General features: G+C 37.6%; 1 protein-coding gene across 3 annotated transcripts in view; it reads left to right on the forward strand.

Moving 5' to 3' along the window:
- The window catches only part of LOC110845995 (serine-rich adhesin for platelets), a 41404-nt gene that overhangs the window by 8853 nt on the left and 20877 nt on the right, over window positions 1–11674 (forward strand). The window contains exon 1 of one of the 3 annotated variants that reach the window (XM_035848940.1): window positions 10181–11179. The exons of the other annotated variants lie outside the window; for them this stretch is intronic. The gene's annotated coding sequence lies outside the window, so the exon portion shown is untranslated. Of the gene's footprint in view, window positions 1–10180; window positions 11180–11674 lie in introns of those variants that run through there. 3 annotated transcript variants of the gene reach the window in all.

The raw sequence follows: 11674 nt of genomic DNA on the forward strand, positions 1-11674 counted from the left end.
AAAGGAGAAAGAAGGCACGACTCTCGTAAAGCCCACCATTTTTCTATGTCTTTCTCCTGGATTAAGGAGGAGGTAGGCCGGACGTAGTTCTCAGATTCTTGGTTTTTGAAGCAAGTAGGTACGTTAAACCGTCGTAGCAATATCGTCGTCGCATCACATTTGCAAATCATCTTTAACAGAAAAGGGATTATCGAGGCGTGGTGATGATTGCGCTTTCGATGGAAAGGGAAGATATTTGAGGAACCCATCATACATATGACATGTCACAGAGATTTCACGCTAAATTCTGCCTCCCACGGCAGATATCTTGTTTGCATAGGAGAGATTACAAGTTGAAAAGGGTTGGTTGGCAAACGAAACGTACAAGAGCCCCTCTTACGTAAGTACAGACGGAATCTTATTTGAAGTAAATGTGCATGGGATTTGGTGGGTTTTCATCAAGCCTCAATTTATACGTATGAAAACCTGTGGTTATTGGAAAATCGAGTGAGTGGACTTTAGAGGGTTTGAGTGACAATTATTTTAGAAGGAGGAAATATCAGCCAAGTATGGTGACAATGGACGAAGGGAAAAAATATGGGTGGGAGGTGAATAGCGTGAAGGATAATGGGGAGAGAGGTTGAAAACGGAAATGTGGGTAATATGTCAATAAAACGCTCCCTCACTTTGTAGTCATTTCCTTCGTGTCCAACCCCACCTGTACCCGACTCGGAGTGAAAGTGAGTTTCGGAAAATGGCTGAGTTTTCAAATTTTTCTTTGTCATTTGGGAATATGAAACGGAACAAAGAATCATTCACTTTATGGGTGCAGAGTTCAGAGGAGCTTTTCCTGACACCATTATTATGCGCATGTATAAAAGTAGCAGCTTGTGTAACTTGGAGAAAGTTTGAAATGCAACGTCAATTTTCCTAAAAAGTTAAGCCTCCACTATATTCAGAGGGTCCTTTTAGAATCGGGTACGGTTAAAAATCCGATGCCAATATATCCACCAATCGTACATTTAAATTCTTTTGAAGAAAAAAAAAACTCCGGTGAAAATCATTTCAATCCAATAAGTATTTATGAATTTCTTTCTTCAGGATTGATTAAACCTTTCATTACAAAGAAGGCTGCTGGACGCGAATTGCACAAGTATCTCATTTGCATCTAAATACGACCGGAATGCAGATAAGGTATATACGCACCTAAGAGTGAAAATACGTATAAAAATCACAAGGAAAAGTTTTCATAGCACATCCAACCAAATTGAAAATGCTCCTTAAAATTCTGACGGTTTCATTCTCACACTCGTCCGCTGTTTTCTAAACAATATGGACATGGGTTTAATACGATATCTGCCACCAATGAATGCAAGTGGACGGAGAAGGGCAGAACGCATTCGCTCCCTCTCCTACATACATACTCTCTGCCAGAGCATTGTGTTTGTGCAGAATTCCTTCCAAACCTTGTCTTGGTTGCTTTCTGAGCGTTTTTCTTTATTTCTCGGAGGAATTCTCATCTCGTTCCTTTCGTTCCGAGAGAGACAGGCAGGCAGCAGAAGAGAGAGAGAAAGAGTCTCAATAAGGAAAAGGAAGAAGTCTTAGACATATCTCAGAGCTGAGAGATGGGGTAAAACGGGGTCTAGTTTTTGGGGAAATGCTGCTGCTGCAAGCGTCAACTTTGTTCTGCTTATTAGTTCCATGTGAGAGTCCTTGTACAAATATTCATCACTTTGCCAGCCACTAAACGCAAATGAGTTTTCCATGCAACGGACTCGTGTCTGTGGTAGTAGAAGTAGTAATTGTTGGTTGTCTAAGTTTTACCATACGTGTATAATACATATGTAATATGCATGTGCCATATACGTCCGTAGAGTGTTGATCTTATTTTCCTTTCTCTCTCACCACTTTCGTCAATCTCTTTTGTTTTTTCAAACCCCGAGGTTAGGTTTTCTACAAATTTGCCACCCGGTCCCAGTCTTCATGAGTAATTATAGAAAGTGCATGATGGTTGGTTAAAGGTGGGTTTCTCAGGTAGGGAGACAGCCCTCATCAAGTTTTTAGCACAAGCAGGGATTAATAATTAATGCATAATTAGTTACTGTTCCAACAAAAGTATGTGAGTAATCCTAGCTCTTAATCCCTCACTGTCAAACTCATAAACGGAACAGTAATTTCTAATTGCTTCTTACACAAACTAGGGAAAGAAAGTAATCATGAAATGGTGCATGTAACATCTAAATTTAATGGAAATTCATTTACTAAACAAATAATGGAGGCAAAAACTATATGTTTGGTCTATTTGTTCTTGTGTGGCTCATTGTTTGTCTGGTATATGTAACTTTTTGTATTCATTATGAAAAAATGTGTATTTTAAGTTCTCATTTCTGACTTTTCGTTATAAACATACATGACTGAAGAAGGACTTTAATTCAATTTATGTAACTTTCTCTCATTTAAATGCCATTGGACATTATGTAAAGAGTGGCACAGAAATTTGCTCAAACAAAGGCTCCCATTTCGTGTAGGCCACTGTAGGCAAGTGTTTAATTAATTTTCAAAATAGCTCCTAGATGAAGGTTCCATGTAATTGAAGAAACTTTTGCTCAGCCTTCCACCAAACGCAACTAGACAGATATGGACGAAAAGGAGGAAAAAATTGTGTTGTCTTGTTCCTCAGAGGGATGCGTTTTTGATGGAGAGGAGCAGTGAGGATTTGCAGGAGACGTATTTATGTGTGCCATGTCTTATCACATTCTGCTCCCATTTTCTTGTTATCGAGACACCATAGCCAATAACATATTCTTATTTTCTGGACAGATATCCATGAATAAGAACAAACTTCTTTATGCCTCTCTTTGGGTTTAAGTACGACGACGACTTTATTTATGGTGCTTTGAGGAGCCTGAGTTATATTCTACGTGCCATCGTGTCACGGGAGAGAAGAGGAACACCAGATGCAGTGCAGGATATATGCCTGTGGATACTTGAAGATGCAAGTCTCAAAGTCAAAGATTTGAATGGATTGAGCCGACGACGGAGTCTTTGAGACGGAGGAAGAAATGAGGAGAAAACGGGAGTGTCTGAGGGGACTTGAGGGGAGCGAAATATGTGCCTGACTCGACGAATGATCAAAACCATTCGTTTACGTCGCTGTCTAAATGAACTCAATTCTTTCGCCCATTTCACTAATTTCTGAGGGATGTACATCTTTTCTCGCGAGTGCATCGCATTTTGAAAATTGCTCTGCCTGCTCGTTTGTTTTGTAGGACCTCGCACTTGACGATTACGATTTGGTTCATATTTTTCTCTAAATCCCGCACAATGGAGATTACAACACACATTCTTCTCATGCGCTAGGAATATTTAGTGTGGATTAAAACTCGTCGAATTCAAAAACTGACGGAAAGGGCTTGGTTTTCAGTCTCAATAAAGCTGGCTCAAGTTGGCCTCCGTTTATTTAAAGTCAACAAATACAATTGCTTTTATGACGATTTATGGGAATGTTAATGCCATTAATGCTAACGATTTATATCTTAAAATAAGCTAGTAATAAATTTGGAGGGTGTGATACGAACAACCCGAAGAATAAGCCAACTGTACATTAGAGACGCTCGTCTGCTGCAGCACATTAAAGCTTTTACGTACAATAAGTGTGAACCTTGTAAAAAATGCAATGTGGGACACGAGTAAAAAGGTTGTCGATTTCTCAAACCGATTCTGTATGTTCAAATTTGAACGGGCTTGACTTCAATTACGCAGAATCCCCATTGTTAATTCGATCCCCGAATTATCATTTTTGAATATTAATAAAGAGTCTTGCATTGTAAAAACGAAGGGTTGCACCAAAACTCTTTTTTTGGTGAAACTGTGCAATTTAAGAATTACTATAATTTCTGTCATTCAGTAATGTATACATACGTACACAACCTGTAATTGAAGGCCATAAAACTCATCCATATAGAATTGGAAATAGCAATCAAAAGTAATTTGGGTTAATTTGTGACGGTAAAAACTTGCACGTGCATAATTACAATGGCAATATCCTCAAAATTATTGGCTTGAGTACCCACACATACAATGGATGACGCAATTTATTAATTGAAAAACTTTGTCACTTTGCGGAAGCGTCATTTTATTACAATATTGTAACCAGAATTAAATGTGCACATTTATTTGCAAACAGTAAAATTATGTGCTTATGTGTGAATGAGGAGACAATTCGTAAGTTATGTATATTGGCAGCACATCATTCCTAGCAAATAAATGGAGCATGATATGATTCTGACTGGTCTGGAACAAATGAATTATTTTTCCCTTCCTCGTTTCACCCAGCGATCAGTGAGAAATACATATTATTTTCACCTCATTTATGATCAAATTAATTCAACTGCTTACGTTGCATTAACATTAGATAAAGAGCTCGGAATCCCAACGTTATGCGTTATTTCCCCCAACCGAGTTGATGTATAGCAGAAAATATTGGAATGTTTCCCATATTTCTCGCTTTTTGAACGGAACATCCATCAAATTAAATCGCTGGTCATGAAGCAATCTTGCTGCTGGAAGGTTCATAGAATAAAATTCTCAAATAATGAGATTGCAAACGAAGAAACTCTAAACACCATACAAATGGATCATCGCCAAAAAGTCTCCGTTGGACCGTTGATAAGTAGTTCTACCTCCAGAAAAATGCGGTTATTTGCACTTACACAATTTTAGTTCTTATTTTCACCACGGTCACACCCCTAATTCTACATTTTTTTTATGGCTTTCTTTCATGTTGAATTCTAAAACTGTAGTGTAGATTAATAACATCTACATCCTTTTAATACACGATAATTACATATATCGTATGTACCCGTAAGATTTATTTAAATCGGTTGATAAAAATAAATGCAGATTTACCAAACGCCAAATTGAATCCTAAAATGTCATGATGAAAATTATGATGATAATTCCGTGCATTCTTCTCCTTGTACACGTTTCGATTCGACGGTCAAATTTAATGAGATGATCATTGTCTTTGGTGCTCTTTGTTTTGATGAGGAGAGAGGAAGTCGTCTCCATTTGTCCTTTGCATAACATCCGACTGAGGATGAGGATGAGCAGGGGTTTTGGTTTGCTGAATGTGAATTACAGCAATTGCACGGGCCGAGAGACAAACGAAACTAACTTTTATGCGTGCTTAGAGACCAGAATAAGCGTACATACATGCGTTATGATGACAAAAGAGGCGTGGTAAAAGTATTGTTGTCTCATGTCATGTAATGTAATCCACTTCAGGGTATTCAAAAACAAGTCGCTGGAATAAGCTTGGTTAATTGCATTCCGTATCAATCCTCGAAACACATTCTATTACGGACAGAATGTGTTACTCGCAATTTGTTTTATTACATTTTTCCTTGACAGTGTTATTATCACTGGTGACTCCGTAAGGTATACTTTTGCGTACTCTATGCACTTGGATAATATTAAGTACGAGGATAAATCTCTTCTCCTGCAGAATATTTTTTTCTCTTTGATCTTCGTTCCTTGTCAATGGGAGAGGATATGTTGAATAATAAATAGTAAGGCCAGGAGACTTAAATTGGCAAGATATCCCCAATTACCCTCCCTCTTCACATGTTGGCTTCTTTTTATTTGTTTGTGATGCCGGTTGAACTTCTCTTTCAGTTTCAAGTTGGAGGGTGACATATAAAGATCAGGATTTTGACTAGCCGTGTCATTTGTCATGATAAATTGCAAAATTCTTGACATACCCGCCACAATAAATCTTCATTATAATTGAGAATGAAAATCTGTATAAAACATGGCTAGGGACATATCCCTTTCGGAACCTTCCGTTTCCAGTTTTATTGTAGAATTTGGACATAATAAATGGGGGGAAAGTACTGTCATATTATTTGCATTCGTAAACAACATGTAAATGTTGATGTGAAAAAGTGGCCGTTCAAAGTTGCGATAAATCAGTGAAAAGAGCATGCATACATAACAAGCGTCAATGTCAATGAAGAAGCGGTTTAATGGATCGAAGGTAAATAATATGCCGTTTATGTCTTCAAATAATGTCGTTTCACACTCAATGAATTTGCTAATTACCTGTCTAATTACATTTATGCAGAGACAAAGACTGGCACCCCTTCGTGCCCCTTGAATTTACTGCTCACATAACCTTTTGAAAGCTGCCGTTCTCCGTATTGCTATTTAAATCAGACTCGCAAAGCAAAATGAAATGACGTTCAACTCTGTATAAATCATTCAAGGGTTGGGTGAACTGGAATATGATGACAGATTGAGTGTTTTATGCTGATAATGCCACTTTGCTGAACGATATTTGCAAAAACAGAGAGCTTTTAGCTTCTGGCTTGAAGGATACTCAAAAGTACTAATTCTAAATGCTCTTGCATAGTATCTGCATACATACATTGCATAAAAACACTCGTCCCTGAAAGCCAAATAATTAATAGTGGTCAACAGTGTGCTCGACCAAAAGGCAATAATGAAACGTTTAGATATGCGTACAGTTACATAATATCAAACAGGAAATTAGTGTTGGGTTGATGGTGAAAGAAACTAAACACGTAAATATGCATATCATCGGCAAATGTCACAATATGCTAATTTAGGGAACAGAACTAATCGTAAGAGAAGAGAGACTGCTACTGCTGTGTAAATGGCATCGCTCGCTCCTCAGTCAGACAACGTGTCCAAGTGTCCACCCAAATTTTGCCATCCATGTTCCAACTGCAGAAAACCCAAACTTTGTTGAGTTTGATGGACTGAATAGAAACGAGGATGAATTGAACAACATCATAATGCATCCTGATCCTACATTACAGACATGCAATTATTTTGAAGTACCAGTTACACATTCATCCATGGTATCTTAACTATCGCTTTCGTCTACACATTTTTCTGCTTCGGTTAAAAATGCATAAGCCCTTCTTTAGTTTTAAGTCACGTTGGTAATGTGATACAGTACATTTATTTTAGCTGCGGGATGCAACGTATTATTCGTTTAGGAGAAGCATGTTTTTGACAAATGCCTACGTTTCTTGCCGAGAAACAGTTCTTTTATTTTTATTACTGCTTCATCACAAGCGTTTGAGCCGCTGCTAAGTGTGTGGATGGACAGAAAGTTCATTGATCTACCAAAGAAGAAGAGGTTTGTACTACACGACACTGCATGCAAACTGCACTCATATTATTTCATATGTGTGCATGCATAATCTGCTCCTTGTAACAACACGAGGAAAATGCCGAAACCCTCGAGACATGTATTTAAACGAAATATTGATCAGCTCAAGGATTAATAACACATCGATGCGCTAATGAGCAAACACAACGGGAGTTTTATCATGTCATGCTCACCAGTAGTGGCAGAATGCTTGAGAGGGCAATTAATTACACATAGACAGAGATTCTAGATAAATGACGAAAAAGATTTCTCATTAGACGACACTTTCTTGAACCCCACTGTTCGAATTCAATGGGTTGGAGGAGAGTTTCGTAACTGATATAAATATTATAGATCACCTCAAATGCTGAAATGGAAATTAGTGGTTGGTCCCCGACTCCCCAATTGTAAATGCACGCATTTTGCGTCAAGACATTCTATTTTATTTCGTCGTCCACGTTTTTATACATCCACTCTCTAACAATAAGTGCTAAAATTGATACCAGATTATATTTTCTAACAGAGTTGGCATTGTACATTGAAATAAGCTATAAAAATGTTTTTTTTGTGCAAAAATTTCAAGTTCCACATCATCGTGAGGGGATACATAGGTATACGAACGAACAAGAAGAAAGTATTTATATAGTCGCATGTTATAATGCTGAAATAATACAATTCTTTCGAAGAAAGGAGGCAATTAAAGCTCTTAAGGGATTCAAATCACAAAGAGTCGATATACGCCATGCAATGCCTTCCTGGCAGCACAGCAGGAGGAACACATCTAATCGAATCAACCAACAACATGAGCAAAAAAGCAAAACAATCCAAACTAAAATGCTTTTATTTATTAACTCAACATGTAACAAGAAGGAATGTTTGCAGATAAAATGTAAAAATGCAATCCAAGCTTTTCTTTGCTCACGTTTTGTTGCTAGATTGGTCATGAATAAAGATAACGGAACCAGGGACATGATTTGTTTCATTTACTTGTCGTGCTTTCTGCATTGGCCAAATGTTGGAGTAAGGTTTTTTATTTATTTATATCAGTCAACAGTCGTTTGCGAAGGTCTGATGACAATTTAGGATTTGCACAATATTTCTTTTTTGCACTCTCATCTTTTAGCAGCCGTTCGCCTTTCTTTGGCAGAGGATGATTGACAATTTTAGTATATTTTGCTCGTTTGAGTGTGTACGAGTTATTTATTTTATGGGCTTTGTTCAGCAACGACTCATTATCATTACAAAAAGAAATAGGAGTAAGTTTTCCTGTCAGGTCCTGAACGGAGAGAAATATATGTGCGAGGCTTGAGAAAGGTGAGATTGTGGAAACAATTGTCATCAAGATGAGACAACAACACTGCTGCCTTAATTTACATACTGTATGCACATCCGTTCCCCTTCCCATGTTCTCATTACTACACTCGCTGGCTTGCATTGTTTTTAATATTTGCTTTACATGGGCGCCGGAAATGGACTCGAAAATCTAAGTCAACACCCCCACCCAATGCTGAAACCCTGACTTGATGGTGTTTTTATTTAGCAGGGGTGAAAAGCTATAAAATATTTCCATGCTCGCAGGACCATGGGAAATTATACCTACATAAATAATATTCTAAGCTCTATAATAATAATATATATGCTCCCGTTAATGTACTCTCATTGTCTTCCTCCCTGGCTGAGTTTGAGGGTGCTCGTTATATGGATTTCATGGAGCACACAATCGATCATGACGCTCTGGAGAATGTTCGATCCACTTCCAATGTCAATATTGTATGTAGTCTTGAAACTTGCTAGCAGAGTTACACTGCATTAATGAAAGATGCACTCCTCTTGTCTAATGCAATTAGTTTGCGTCTCCCACTGCCTGAAATCTTGCCTAGCAATATTTCAGAGTAAATATGGATGACAACCTCTAATGGCAGAATTGGATTTGCACTGATGGATTGGTGGCAGGTTTAGTTTTCCATTTCGGTTTAGAGAGAAACCTCAAAATTCAATTTAGTTGAAGGTCTTATACGATTACTTTACCTGAGCGATTGGAGTATTTGCATTTTATACGATCACAAAACACTCCCGAGATTTGATTGATTAATCGTTTACCAGATGACGTTAATACGCATGCAATACTTTTGCATTCCTGGTTTGTGCTGGACAGTTGTACGTATTTACTATTCATAATGTCTTAAGGTTGGAAATCAATTGTAACCGATTGAAATTGATTAAACAATTTTATTATCAAATTATTGTCAAATTGATACATGCAGTTTGTACATATCTCAAAACCTGATTAAAATAATATGTCCCCGATATACGCAAAATTACCATGTGCATACATATCAACGATCCCTCGTACATTCGCACATTTTTAGTAGCACTGATTTATGCTCCATACTGTAAGAATCGCCAGTAATATTGCCCATGGTAAATCAGGTTAAATTTTTATGGGCAGTTATTCTTTATGTATAGGGGAGCCAAGAGATACAGGAATTTGAGGTATTTAATCTCGATATGTTACACAAAAGTTTGTGTATTCCACGCAGTAAACTAAATATTTACAACTATGTATGCGAGATCACTTAATCATTTGCTGTACCCTCTCCCACTGCACTTTACTGCGAGTTTTATGCCACATACTTACATTACAAAGAACCAACCAAAAGTATTCACCAACAACCGAAATGATTTTACCGTAAGCAACTTGTTCATCAAATCGCCGTATAGCACAGCATGCATTGCATTGTGCGAACTTCTTGCTAATCCGATCACTGTAATATCGTAGTAAATTGGGCCCTTACTCCCTTGCTTATTACCTGTCCTATCTACCTCTAATGAAATGCACAGTCAACCTGAACGTAAAATACACCTCACGCAGAATACACAGTGATAAGAAAAATAAGTAAACAGTTTCTCATCATGGCAAACCCCTCAATCTCAACGCGACATAGCACAACAGCAGAGCTTCATCTATCATTCTAGGCGCAGTGAATGGTGGGGCTTGTTTCGAAATGGTTGGGGTGCCAGACCCAGAGAATTTGTGGAAATTTAGCTGTACAATACAGAATAGACTACGACACTGAAAAACCAATCACGTTGTAACTCGAGCATCTATAATCTGCATAAATTTTGGATCTGACATTCGTGGGTTGGTTGAAAAGTTGATTTCAAATCTAATATTGAACATTGAAGACTAAACTCTGAAATAAAGTTGAGATCATCGGAAAGAAGCCACTGCGAGCAAGCGAAAAAAACTCTTGAGAAAAAACGTTTGAGAATTTTTAGCAGCAGCTTTTCAACAAATTCCCTAAATCATGCATTTGTACATACAGGAAGTGCACCCCCAACGACATTTGAGGATTGAATAATACCAGAGAAAACTGCATATATATTTATACAACCAACCAGTCTAAACCACTATTCACTGTCTGCCACATAACGGAAATATTGCCAAGATTTATCCAATATTCAGCGTTTGACTACTCGACGCCACGTTGTGCTGTATATTTTACTTTGGTGATTCCTTGGACGGACAAACCAAAATTGTAGAAAACCGCAATTTAGTTTGTGAAGAATTCAATACTCGGCTGGAATGATTGTCTTGATTCATATTTTACTGTTTATGAGATCGGCTCGTTCTGCTGAGGATGAGCGGAAGGATTTATCATCCCCAGAAGCGTCGTTTACGTTCTTTTTCTAGCTCTTTCACTGCATTCAAATCAGTGATCAGATTTTAAGCACCTACATGACAATCCATTCGATGGGGTTGAAGAAAATCTAAAACTGACGACAAAGTCCAAAATTCAAGGAGAGTGTGTGTAGATACATATGTCCTCGTTATTGAGATTTGAGGTTTGTGTCATTAATGTGCTGTGTTGTTGTTGATAGTGCATTTTTACCATCGAAAAAAGAGTTTATCAACCGTGAATTTCTTATGTGCGATGAAATGGATGGACTGATGCAAGGATTTGAGAGGGACGCTTATTAGAATTTAGCAAAGTGCAAATGCGCACGAGAGATAGTCAGGTAAATGAATGTATGTACGTAATGTGACGACTATTCATTGGTGTGACAATCCGGTGAAAGTGTCAATCTTTGCTCTAGATCCCTTGTTTTGTTCTCCAATATTGATATACACATAGGCACCAGGAGTAGCAGGGCGTTGCGAGCATGAGTCTGGTTGTGCCATGCAAAAAATCTTGACATAGCGTTTGCAATCCTTTGAATTTAATTTCGATTAAACGCACATTACAGCCTTTGAGTCATATTGATGAAGCCCATTATTTGCTGTTACGCTTGAAAAACTTTTATTTATTGACACTTTCGACTATAAATATTAAGATGTTAATGTGCGGTTAAGAAATCCATTTACTTTTTTATGTCAATTTCCATTTAACGTGAAATGTAAATGTAAATGTTGGAAATTATGTTAGTTTGACAATGAAAGTTATACGAAATGATTATCGATAAGTTATTTATACTATGATCATAAGGATAAATGGCTTAAAAATAAGTTGATAC

This window comes from Folsomia candida, unplaced genomic scaffold (assembly GCF_002217175.1).
Source record: "Folsomia candida strain VU population unplaced genomic scaffold, ASM221717v1 Fcan01_Sc003, whole genome shotgun sequence".
Classification (NCBI taxonomy): domain Eukaryota; kingdom Metazoa; phylum Arthropoda; class Collembola; order Entomobryomorpha; family Isotomidae; genus Folsomia; species Folsomia candida.